Here is a 12,697-nt window from a genome sequence, read left to right on the forward strand (position 1 = left end):
AGATCACAAAGCCCAGGGTGGCATTTTGTTCCTCTTAGAGTAAGAAATGTCTGAGATAGGATTTGAACTCATGTCTTCCTGACCTCAAATTCAGTGATCTAGTCATTGTGTCACTCCTGATTCTAAAATTCTAATGATTCTAACAAGATTCTAAGCTTCTTAATGATAGATATTTTTGCATCTTCCCCAATGCCAGAGATATAGTAGGTGTTGACTAAATGTTTGTTGGGATCTCTGGGATGTTCAGAGAAGACTAGTACCTCAGGGTGGTGTGGGCTGCCAAGCAAGAATTGCTTTCCAACTTTGGTACCCATCTGCCCCCCAGTTCTCACTTCTGGCTCCAAGAAGCTGTAGCCTGTGAGGCAGCTACATCCCAGTAAACCCATATCTACTTAGGAGAGTTAAACCAGTTTGATCATCACGGGCAGGCTTAAAACTCTTAGCTGAGTTAGGAAGGTGTCCACTCCAAGCATGTGAAGACATCCCCAGACAGAATGGGTGGATGAAAACAATTTGTTCCAATGGCCTTAAAGGCAACTGAAGAGGCTATGAAGTGCTTAGAGCTTGATCAGACACAGAAGATGCCAAGACCATCCCTTCCATTGCATCCAGAGCCATCCCCAGTCATCTTGACTTTTAGCTGGACTTTTCAGTGCACTGTCAGATGCCTTCAATGAATCTGAGGTCAACTATCTCAATAAGTAAATGATTTCTTTTGAAAGGGCTACACGTCAAGACCCAAGTGAAGGGAGAGTTGGTGCTCAACATTCTGTTCACAAATGAATGTACACCCAATGCACACTCTGAGACTGAGCTGCAACAAAGTATGGATTGATTCCTTGCCAATAGTGCTAATTTTGGCCTGCCAATTACCACCCAAAAACAGAGGATCTCCTCCAGCCAGCACTATACCATTCATACCTGGAACCATTAGCAAATGGAGAAATTTTGAATGCTGTGGATAAGTTCAGTTACCTTGGCATGATACTTTCCAAGGATATCTGCATCGATGACGCAGTTGACTCAGGTATTAAAAGAACTAGACCAGTGTTTGGGAGACTCCAAAGGAAAAGTACAAGAGAAAAGTATGAGAGAAATAGGTATTAGGCTGCCTACCAAACTGAAGGACGATAGAACCATTGTGCTGACCTCACTGTTGAACACCTGTGGACCCCAGTGTACCAGCTCCATGACAGGAATCACTTCCATTTGAATTGTCTTTCAAGGATTCAGAAGATCACCTGGCAAGATAAGGGACCAAGTACTGAAGTCTTCTTGAGCTGAACTGCCAAACATTCAGACTCTATTGCTGAGAGAGCACAACTCCAATGGACTAGCCACATCATTTGAATGCCAAATATGTTTGCCAAAAAAAAAAAAAAACTCATGCAAGGAAAACACTCACATGGAGGGCAGAGCAAAACAAAATGGCACTCTAAAAGTCTCTGAAGAATCTTAATATCAATTGTGGGACATGGAAGACATCAACACAAGACCATCCAACATGGCATGCTTGCACCAAACAAGGCACGGTGTTGTATGAGCCAAGCAGAATTGCAGTCACCCAGAAGAAACGTGAGCTGCACAAATTTAGACAATTCCATCGAAGATGTCCATACAACCTATTAATGTCCAACCTAGAGTACAGCCTTCAAAGTTCATGTTGATTTGATCAGCCACAGTCAAGTGCTTTATATTTATCCTAACATCGTGATGGCATTTTAGTCCTTTTAGAGTAAGAAGCGCTGAATGGTTGTTGAACTAGTTCTCAGGACTCAGTTCAATATTTTAACCCAGGCCCTAAGCCACGGCAAAATTGAGAAGCCCATATTATTATTCCTGATGTATCAGGACCCCCATGACATAAGGATCTAGACTACAGTTTATTTACTTGGTGCCCATATGGGAGAGTTGGAGATTTCCCCTAGCAAATGACAGCCCCTCTCCTCCTCCCAATTTCAATAACCTGCCCAGGGTCACACAAATAGTGAGAGAGCAAGGATTGGGCCCAAGACCTAATGGCTTCTAGAGTTGAGCTCTTCTCCTCCTACACAAATTGACTTCAGTAATGGGTAGGTAACAAAATGAAATTAATAGATTCTCTTCTGGATACCCTGATGCCAACTGAACTCACTCCAATTTTGAGAAAATCTACTTGGCAAATTTATTTTGTGTATAATTCAGGAGGTCCCCTTTCACAAGGAGGTCAGGGTTTTGCCTTGAGGACTTCTATTTTCTCTCCATCATTGCTCCTCCCAAATAATCTAGAAAAGTCTTGTCTGACACTATCTGCTTTGCTGACAACTTCCCTTGCAGGAACCTGGGTCACAAAATTCAAAGAAAGAAAAAGCTGATTTCCTGTATTTTAGGGACTCCTCCCAGAAGTTATTTCAAACTTTTACTCATTTCCTGAACCCTCCCACAAAGGAGAATGCTAGAGCCAAGTTGTATCAGCTCACTAAAGACAGTTATTACATTTTCAGTGTGACCATGTACACCTCAGAAATGAGGGAATGCTGCAAACCCAGGCCAAATGTATTGTTTTGTTGATTGTCTAGACTTAAGAAAGTCAACAACAAAATATTCATCATAAGAGTATGTGGTGCATACTTTTTTCTTTCAGAGAACTAGTTGTTAAACAGTTAGCAGCACCTCCCATCTTATACACTTCCCTCTAATCTCATTCTATCAACTAAGGACTCTGCCTCTCACTTCAGTAAGAAAATCAGTCACTTACTATGAACTCCTTCTTCAGCCTTTCTTTTCATCTCAAAACCCCTTGGCATCATTCTCTACTCTCTGCTTCTTTCCCCCAATATCTGATTAGGAAGTAGCCTTTCTCCTTCCCAAAACCAACCCCCATTCATGTGCCCTTCATCTCATGCTTCTTGTTTCCCAACAGACTGACCACAACCACATCATATAAAACTATTATATATATATATAGAAATATATATATATATATATACACACACACACACACACATATATAGGTACCTTCCTTACTGCCTTCAAACATGTCCAAGAATCTTCCATCTTTAAAGAACCCTCAGTAGGCTCTAACAGCCCTCAAACTAACATTCTATATTCTTCCTCCATTCCCAGGAAAAGCTCTAGGAAAAGAAATCTGTCTCCTTTTCTGGTCTCTGCATCCTCTCCTCTCCCTTAGTCCTTCACCTGATGTCATCGACTTTATGGCTTCATCCCTCAAGTGAAATTGTCCTCTTCAAAAACTACCAATGGTCTCGTAATCTACCAATCCAATAGTTTTCTCGGTTCTCATTCTTTTGGCTCTCTGTGTAGCATTGGACACATCAGACTGTCCTCCTGGAGAGATTCTTTCTGGGTTCTCATGAGTATGGTCTCTTCTGGTTCTACTCCTACCTGTCTGGATACTTCTCAGTCTTTCCTAGATCATTGACTATATCATGAATGATAATGTTCCCTTGGCTTCCCTCCTTCATCCTCCCGTCTCTGTCTCTCTCTTTCTCAGTGTATATCTTCCTTTATCTCTCTGCCTTTTCCTTTCTGTTTCTTTCTCTCTTAGTCTCTCTCTATTTTTCTGTGTCACTTTGATTCTGTCTCTGTCTCTCTATCTCCAGTCTGTCTCTCTGATATAGGTCTACATATGTATGTCTTTCTCTTCCTCCTTTCTCTCTGACTTCATCAGCTCCCTTGGTCTAGCTATAATCTCTCTACTCAGATCTCAGATTTCTATCTTGAACCCCAGTCTATCTCCTGAGTTTCTAAGCCACATCACCAATTGCCTATTGAAATAATTCAAATTGTAATACTCAAGAGTCATTGCAAAATCAAAAAGATGAAATGCTAGGAGGATGAATTTAAAATTGTGTCCTTGAGTACCCAAAAAGCCCCAACCTCACAAGTATGAGGGAAGCATGGATCAACAGTTTTTCTGAAAAGATGTGGGGATTTTAGTGGACTGTGAGATCCATATGAGAAAGCAGGGGCATATGGTAGGTAATGAGTTATATCAGTATACGGCACAGCTTCCATGATAGTCCCACATATCTCTGCCCTTCTCATAGATTGTCTTGAGTATTATGTTCAGTTATGGGCATTATTGGTTAACTAATGACATGGACAAGTTGAGAAATGTTCAAAGAGCACCCACAATGGTGAAGAATCAAAAGTTCCTGACACATGGATGCTGAAAGAGCTAGGAATAGGAAAGCAGTCCTCAGCAGGAAGTAGGGATGTCACAGGGGAAAGGAATTTGATTTGTTTGGTTTGGTTCCAGAGGCAGAAACAGGAGGATGGGGTTAAAGTTTCAAAGAGGCAAGTTGAGGTTCAGTGTCATTAACAACTTGCCTGACTTCCTGACAATGAGAGCTATCCAGAAAGGGCCAAAATGGAAAGGGCTGCCTAGAGAGGAGAGAGAATAAGGAGGAGCCACCCCACTTACAGGTCTTCCAGCAGAGCTTGGATGACCTCTTATTAGATATCTTATAGTGGAGATTCTTTTGGTACAGTAGTTGGGTTAAATGGCTACTGAGGTCCCTACATACTTTAAAATTCTTACATACTTTGAGGTCCAAAAAGGAACTCATTCTCTTTCCCACTAATCCCACCTGTCAACCATTTTTCCTGTTTCTCCTAAAAGCATCACTCTTTCAAATTCATAGTCTTGGGATCATTCTCACTTCCTCATATTATCTCACCCCACATATCCAAGCAGTTACCAAATCTTCCCATCATATCTGTGGCATCCGACTCCTGTTCTCTACTTACATGCCCATCACTTGAGTTCATGTCTTCATCTTCCCTCAATTAAATAATTTCAGTGGCCTCCTAACTGGTGTTCCCATTTCCAGTCTTTTCCCACTCCAGGCCACCCTGGACCCAGTAGCTGATATCTTGACCTGATTACTTTCCTGCTCAGTAATGTCCAGGAGCTCCCTATTGCCTGTAGGATAAAATAAAGCCTTCTCCGATTTGCTTTTAAATTTTTATTTGGTCTTGCCCAAAACCATCTTCCTTACCACAATGGACATTATTACCAACCATGAACTCTCCAATATAAACTTCCCTTCTCTCTGCTCCTCACAAACAACCCTACATCTCCTGTCTCCCTGCACTTCTTCTGGTCATTCTCCGTGCCCAGATTCCACTCCTTCCTCTCCTCTGCCTCAGAGAACCCTTTTCCCTTCAAGACTCAACTCAAGCACTGCTTCTTCCTGAAGCCTTCCTTTCCTGACCCTACACCTGCTCATGCCCTCCTTTCCTACCTCCTTCCCTAACTCCCTTGTCTTTAACTCTATTTATTCTCTTTATGCCTTTATCAGTGGCCTATGGAAAATAGGGAGTCAGTCTCAAAACTGGTTTGAAAATCTTTTAACCCCTGGACTTTGAGTAGCTACCCTGGACTATAAATTAGAGAGAAGGTGCCCAAATGTAGCATTGATAGAAGGAGGCTCCTCACTTAGGTGTTCTCTATATCAATGAAATAGAAAGGTGAGCTGAGAATATGCCTATTTACATTTAATTTTGGTTTCCTATAAATCTAAATGCAAATTGATATATACATATATGATATTTACATGCACATATGCTTCGAGGTCTATATAGATATAGATACCTGAATAGATTTGTTTCTTAAGTGCCTAGCACAGAGTAGGGAACATAGTAGTGTCCGTAAATGCTTACTTTCATACTTGTCTTTCTTGACAAACCAATGAAAACCAAACCTATCGCAGAAGCCATGGAGTTAACAATAACAACCCTTCTCTTCTGGACTGTATAATGAGCCACTTTGTCTGTAGAGAAAGTATCTGCAGTTTGTTCCTGGGTTCTCATTGGCTCGAGTTTCTATAGACCTTCTCCAATGTTGCCTAGGAACACTCTTCCTCCAAGTCAAAGGGGGACCAGAGTGTGGGGATGGGGTGGACAATCATGGAGATGCATTTTCTATTCCAGGCCCTTAGTCTCCCCTGCCTCAGCTATGGCAGCACAGAATCAACCAAGGACCTCCTAGAGATTTCTCCTTAGTTCTACAAGTCTGTCATCTTCCCATCCCACAGATACAAGCCTAGCTTTCCAGACTGCTTTGGGAACACAAGTCCCATGCCCCATCCACCCAAGTCACCAGTTAGGTCTAAAAATCCACCTATCTTTGATTCTTTCACACCCAACTGTAGTTTATGAAGAATGGCTGAGGGGGGGGAAATGACTTGGGTTTTCTACTTAAGATCTTGCTATACACATGCAATTCACTTGGCCAAGAGGAAACCCAGAGAGTGGGAGGTTGAGGGAGAATATATTCAACGTAAAGAAAAGATCCAGTCAAAGTTCTATGAGAAATCTGGGGAGGGGCAAATGACTTTTCTGGAATGAATAGCCAAAAGATGGTAGGGACCCATTGTGGGGAGGGCAAAACACATACACTAAATAGCTAGTATATATTGTGTTTTCCATCTCTTCAATTTCCTCATCCAGTCTATTTGTTGTCGTTCAGTTATTCAATCAAGTCCAACTCTTCATGACCCCATGGGCCATAACTCTATCTATCCATCCCATCCTCTGCTTTCTTCTCCTTTTGCCTTTGTTCTTTCCCAACATCAGGGATTTTTCCAATGCATCTTGTTTTCTCATTATAAGACCAAAGTATTTTAGCTTCCATTTCAGTATTTCTCTTTCAATGAATCATCTGACTTAATTTCTTTAAGTATTGTCTGAATGACCTAGAGGTTCTCAAAAGTCTTCTCCAGCACCATTATTCAAAAGTGCCAGTTCTGTGCTCAGCTTTTCTTGTAGTCAAACTCTCATAAACCAATTTTAATCCAAATCTCAAAACCAAACATTACTACTAGAAAAACCATAGCTTTGACTCTACAGACCTTTGTATGCAAAGTGACATCTCCACTTTTTAGTATGCTCTACAGATTTAACATAGCTTTCCTTCCAAGGAGTTAAGATCTTTTAATTTCATGGCTGTAGTCACTGTGTGCAGTGATCTCTGAGCCAAAGAATATAAAACCTGACAGTGCTTCAATTTCTTATCCCTCTGTTGGCCAGGAAGTGATGGAACCAGTTGCCATGATTTTAATTTTTTTAATGCTAAGCTTTGAGCCAGCTTTTTTAATCTCCTCTTTCACTTTTATCAAGAGGGCTTCTTAATCCATCTTCATATTCTGCCATCAGAGGCATAGCTGAGACTGTTGATGTATTTCCCAGCAGCCTTAATTCCAGCTTTCGACTCACCCAGACCAGCATTTTCCACGATGCACTCTGCATATAAGTTAAATAAAATGACATTGAACAACCTTATAGCTTTCCTTTCCTAATCAAAACCAGTCGGTTGTTCTCTGCTCAGTTCTACCTGTTGCTTCTTGACCCACCTAGAGGTTCTTCAAGAGACATTTAAGATGACCTGATGCTTCCATCTCTTGAAGGATTTACCATATTTTGTTATGATCCACACAGTCAAAGACTTTAGTCCAGTTAATGAAATATATATTTTCCTGGAATTCCCTTGTTTTATTCCCTAATCCAAAAATGTTGGCCATTTGGCCTCTAGTTTTGCCTCTTTGAAAGTGATCCCTCACTGAGTGGGCAGGCAGGCTACATCCTGTCCTGCCCCGCCCAGTAGACTATTGCAATAGTCAAAGCATGAGGCAATGAGGGCTTTGTCTTGGAGCTGGTTGGGTATCAGAGCAGGGAAAGGGATCACATGTGAAAGACATTACAAAAGTATAACAGACAAGCCTTGGTGAGAGATAGACTAGAAAGGGATGAGAGGGAGTGAGGAGTCCAGGATGACACATAGCTTCTGAATCCTAGAGGCAATGAAGATGGGAGCTCGAGCAATCTGTAGGATGACAATAATCTCAAAAAAGGGGGGGGGGAGATGGTGACAGGGACATTGGAAGGTTAAAGATGAGTTGTCTTTCTTCATGATATTGTTTTCATTGTTTTGTTCTCTATCACTTCACATCCTCTGGTACCGTCCATTTTCTCATTTCTTATGGCACAATGATATGCCATTTCACCATTCCTCAGCAGGAAGGCAGCCCTTTCATTTCCAGGGTTTTTTGCTACTATGAAAAGAGCTGCTATGAACATTTTTGTTCATACAGGACCCTAGCTTCCCCTGGTGATGTACCTTGAATTGATCTGGTATTGTCAGGGAAACTGGAATGGGTGGAGGAGGAATGGTCATAGCATTAGAGATTTCCATTTGGAAGAAACATTAGCATCTCTCCAGTCCAATGCCCTCATATGAAACCTGAGGAAACTAAGACCTAGTCAGAGGCAACCAGGAGGGTCAATGCATGGAACATGGACCAGAAGTCAGGAAGAACTGGTTTGACATCCCACCCCAGACACTTCTCAACTGCTGTTTCTTAGGGAAGTCAATTAACTTCTCTGATGCTCAGTTTTCCCATCTGTAAAATGTAGGAAATGGACTTGCTGACCACCAAGTTCCCTTCCAGCTCTGAATCAATGTCTCTATCCCATAATTCATAATATCTTCTTTCTCTCTCGCCCCCTCAAGTCTTCCAATGCATTAGAATAAATCCAACTTTTCAGTTATCATCCTATAAATCAGACCCTTTCTTACTTCCAAAACTTCCCCTTTTCTCTGTTACTTCACCTGAAACCAAATACAAGATGAAATTACTCCACCCACCGTGATCCTTCCTTTACTCAGAATCCCTGTATTATTTATATGGACTTGAATTGTCCTCTTGGAAGGTAGAAAAGTGGAGAGATGATAAAACCTAGAGTTGGGAAGATGAGTTCAAATATGATCTCAGACACATACTATATGTATGACCTTGGGTAAGTCACAACTGAAGTTTGCTTCAATTTTCTCATCTGTCAAATAATTTGGAGAAGGAAATGTCAAACCACTAATATCTTTGCCAAGAAAACCCCAAATGGGATCAGGAAAAGTCAGACATGACTGAGAAATGACAAAACAAAAACAACAAATATCATTTGAATGTCTTGTCTCCTCTGACTTAAGACTGTAGTTTACTTCATTGGATACTTCTGGAGATTTCCTCCTCTCAAATGACATCCCCTTTCCTCCTACCAATTTCAGGGCTTACCCAAGGTCACAGAAATGGTGAAAAATCCAGAACTGGACCCAAAGTCTACTGACTTCTAGAACCCAACACTTTTTCTTCTAAACCATATGACTTTAATAATGGAAAGGTCACAAAATGGAAGAAAATGGGACACTTCTTCAGATTCCCTGATGCTAATTCAATTTCATGAAAATCCATTTGCTAATTATTGAGTGTTTAACTAAGGAGCACCCCCTTCACAGAGAGAACATGGTTTCCCTTGGGAACTTCTCATTTTTCTTTATCATTCTTCCACAAAATCTAGGAAAGTTTTATCTGACAACATTTAGTATGTTGTATTTTGACAACAGCTTCCATTGTAGGCACTTCTCTTGGTCACAGAATTCAAAGAAAAAACAAATAAATTCCCTATATTTCACTGATGCCTTCTCTCATTCCCCAAAGAAACTATTCCAAACCTTTGTTCATTTCTTCAAACCTCATACTTAAGAAAATGCTGGAACCAGCTTGTATCAGCTCACTAAAGACAATTGTTAACATTTTCAGTGTGACCATGTACACCTCAGAAATGAGGGACTGCTGTAAACCCAGACCAAATTTATTGTTTTGTTGATTTTCAAGACTTAAGAAATCCATCAATAAAATATTAATAATGCAAATTAAAAGTGTATCACTTAAAAGTGTTCCCTGCATACATTTTTCTTTCAGAGAGCTAGCTGTTAAACATTTGCCAGCAGACCCCAACTCCTACACTTCCTTCTCATCCCATTCTATCAGCTAAGGACTTTACCTGTTGGATCAGGAAATTGATGCCACTAACTATGAATTCCCTCTTCTGCCTGAAACCGTTCTATCCAAAAGCTATCAATGACCTTTTCATTGACCAATCCAACAGTCTTTTCTTAGTTCTCATGATTCTTGTCCTCTCTGATACACTTTGGACTACCTTTTCCTCCTAAAGACTCTCTGGGTTTCTCCTTCTGTCTGCCTGATCATTGTTCCCATCCATCTCTCTCTCTCTCTCTCTCTCTCTCTCTCTCTCTCTCTCTCTCTCTCTCTCTCTCTCTCTCTCTCTCTCTCTCTCTCTCTTCACCTAAGAATAAAATCCATTTCTTTCAATGCTTTAGAAGAAATTCTGCACTTCAGAACTCCTCAGATGAATCAGACCTATTTGGGGATAGGGTTAGAGTTAAGGTTAGCATTTCTTTCTCTCTCTCTCTCTCTCTCTCTCTCTCTCTCTCTCTCTCTCTCTCTCTCTAATTCTCTGTCTCTCTCTCCCTCTATTTCTCTCTCTCTCTCTTTCTCTCTCTCTGTCTCTCTCTGTCTCTCTCTCTCTGTCTTTCTCTCTCTGTTTCTCTCTCTCTCTATCTCTCTCTCTCTCTCTCACTCTCTTTCTGTCTCTCTTTGTGTGTCTCTGTCTCTTTCTGTCTCTCTGTCTCTCTCTGTGTCTCTTTCTGTCTCTCTCTCACAGAGAGACAGACAGACAGACAGAAACAGAGATAGGGTAAGAGGCAGAGACAAAGAAGGAACAAGGGTTCAATAGGAATCCCTTTATTACATGGACTAGATGGCTGCTGGGAGTCCTGCACACTAAAATTCTTTGATACCATGAGACTCAAAACAGAATTCATTCTCTTTCCCACCTGCTTCCATGTTTCCCCATTTCTGTTGGAATCACCACCATCTTTCCAATCTCCCAAATTCACAACGTTGGCATTTTTCTCAAGTCCTCACACTGTCTCACTCTCCATGTCCAATCAGTTACCCAATCTTGCCAATTTATACCTACACCATGGCTATTGCATCTGCTCCCTGCTGTCTACTTATATAACCTTCCTAATCGGCTCATATTTAGGTAATTGCAATAGCCTCCTAACTGGTGTGCCTACCTCCAGGCTTTTCTCACTCCAGGCCATCTTCCACTCAGCAGCTGGCTAAGTAATTTTCCTTAAGCCCAGGACTGATCTTGTCACTTTCCTACTCTAATGGCTCCCAGTGGCCTCTAGGATAAAATATAAAGTTCTCCAGTTATCTTTCTAGGCTGTACAATCTGGCCCCAATATATCTTCCCCACCTCATTGAATATTATTCACCATCTTGAATTCTCCAAGACAAACTGGCCTTCTCTCTGTTCTCCATAACTGTCCTTGCATCTCCTGTCTTTCTGCATTTCTTCTGGTCATTCCCCATGTCTAAGATGAACTCTCTCCTCAGCTCTGCCTCAGAGCTTTTCCTTTCCTTCAAGATTCAACTCAAGCACTTCCCCCAAAGCCTTCCTTTTCTCACCCCACTCTTGCAAATGCCCTTCTTCCATACTTCCTTCCCTGACACCCTGGTATTTAACTCTCCTTTATTTGTTCTTTTTAAGTCTTTATCAACAAGCCTTTGAATGGATGGGGAGCCAGTCTCAAAGCCAGTTTGGCTCAAGTTCAATTCCCTCTTCTCTTGGGAAAGTCCCTAAACCTCTGGGCTCTAAGTGTTTCTCCCCGACTATAAATTGGAGAGAAGGTGCCCAAATACAGGATTTCATCTCAGGGTTCTCTATAGCAATGAAATTACAGGTGGAGTTGAGAATATGCTTATTTATATTTCACTTGGGTTTTTCACATATATACACAAAGATGTATATAAACATAAATATATACATACACACACTTCTGTGTGTATCTAAAAGCTTTATATAGGTGTATCCCCAGGGCTGAGCACAGGGCAGGGGAAATGGCCGCTTTCATAAATGCTTGCTTTCTTGATTCTTTTCCTTAACAAGTTATTGAAAATCAAACCTGTGTCAGAACCCATAGAGTTAAAAACAACAAGCCTTCTCTGCCGGTCTGTATAATGAGCCACTTAGTCTCTGGCGAAAGTATCTGCAGATCATTCTTGGATTCTCATTGGCTGAAGTTTCTCCCACTCCAGGGTTGCCTAGCAACACTTTTCCTCCAACTCAAAGGGGGACCAAGAGTGTGGGGGTGGGGTGGGCAATCATGGAGCTTCATTTTCTATTCCAGGGCCCCAGTCTCCCCTACCCCAACTATGGCAGCACAGAATTAACCAAGGACTCTCATAGATTTCTCCTTTGTTCTATAATTCTGCCATCTTCTCTTCTCACAGGTACAAGCCTAGCCTTTCAGAACTGTGCTGCAGAAACACAAGCCCCATGCCCCATCCACCCAATCCACCAGTTAGGTCTAAAATTCCACATATCCTTCATCCTTCCTCACAAACTCAGGAGCATAACTGGGATTTATGAGGTGATAGAATGGCTAGGGGAAAAAATTAGCTGAAAGATCTCATCACACTTATGCAATGCACTAGACTATGGGTCTTAATCTCTCTGACCCATGGATAGATTTCAGAGGGGTGGAGAGACCTTTAAAATTAGATGGGGAAAAAATTACCTTTTTATCATCCCTCAACTCTAACTGAAACGTAGCAATTCCTTCCATTATTTCAAAGCATTCTTCTGAGAAGTGGTCTATAGGCTTCCCTGGATGGTCAAGTAATTACATAAAAAAATTAAGAATCCCTGAACTTATATATAACCATATGAAAAAGTGCTCTACATCATTTTTAAACCATTATTTTCCATCTTAAAATCAATACTGTGTATTGGTTCCAAGGCAGAAGAGCAGTAAAGGCTAGGC

At 41.2% G+C, this 12,697-nt stretch overlaps 1 long non-coding RNA gene across 1 annotated transcript in view; it reads right to left on the reverse strand.

Moving 5' to 3' along the window:
- LOC130455390 (uncharacterized) overlaps positions 1-12,343 on the reverse strand; it is a 32,438-nt gene extending 20,095 nt beyond the window's left edge. The window contains exon 1 of the long non-coding RNA XR_008913327.1: positions 11,837-12,343. This is a non-coding gene — a long non-coding RNA (uncharacterized LOC130455390). The remainder of the gene's footprint in view (positions 1-11,836) is intronic.
- Between the last annotated feature and the right edge of the window lie 354 nt (positions 12,344-12,697).

Source organism: Monodelphis domestica, chromosome 7, assembly GCF_027887165.1.
Source record: "Monodelphis domestica isolate mMonDom1 chromosome 7, mMonDom1.pri, whole genome shotgun sequence".
NCBI classification, from domain to species: Eukaryota; Metazoa; Chordata; class Mammalia; order Didelphimorphia; family Didelphidae; genus Monodelphis; species Monodelphis domestica.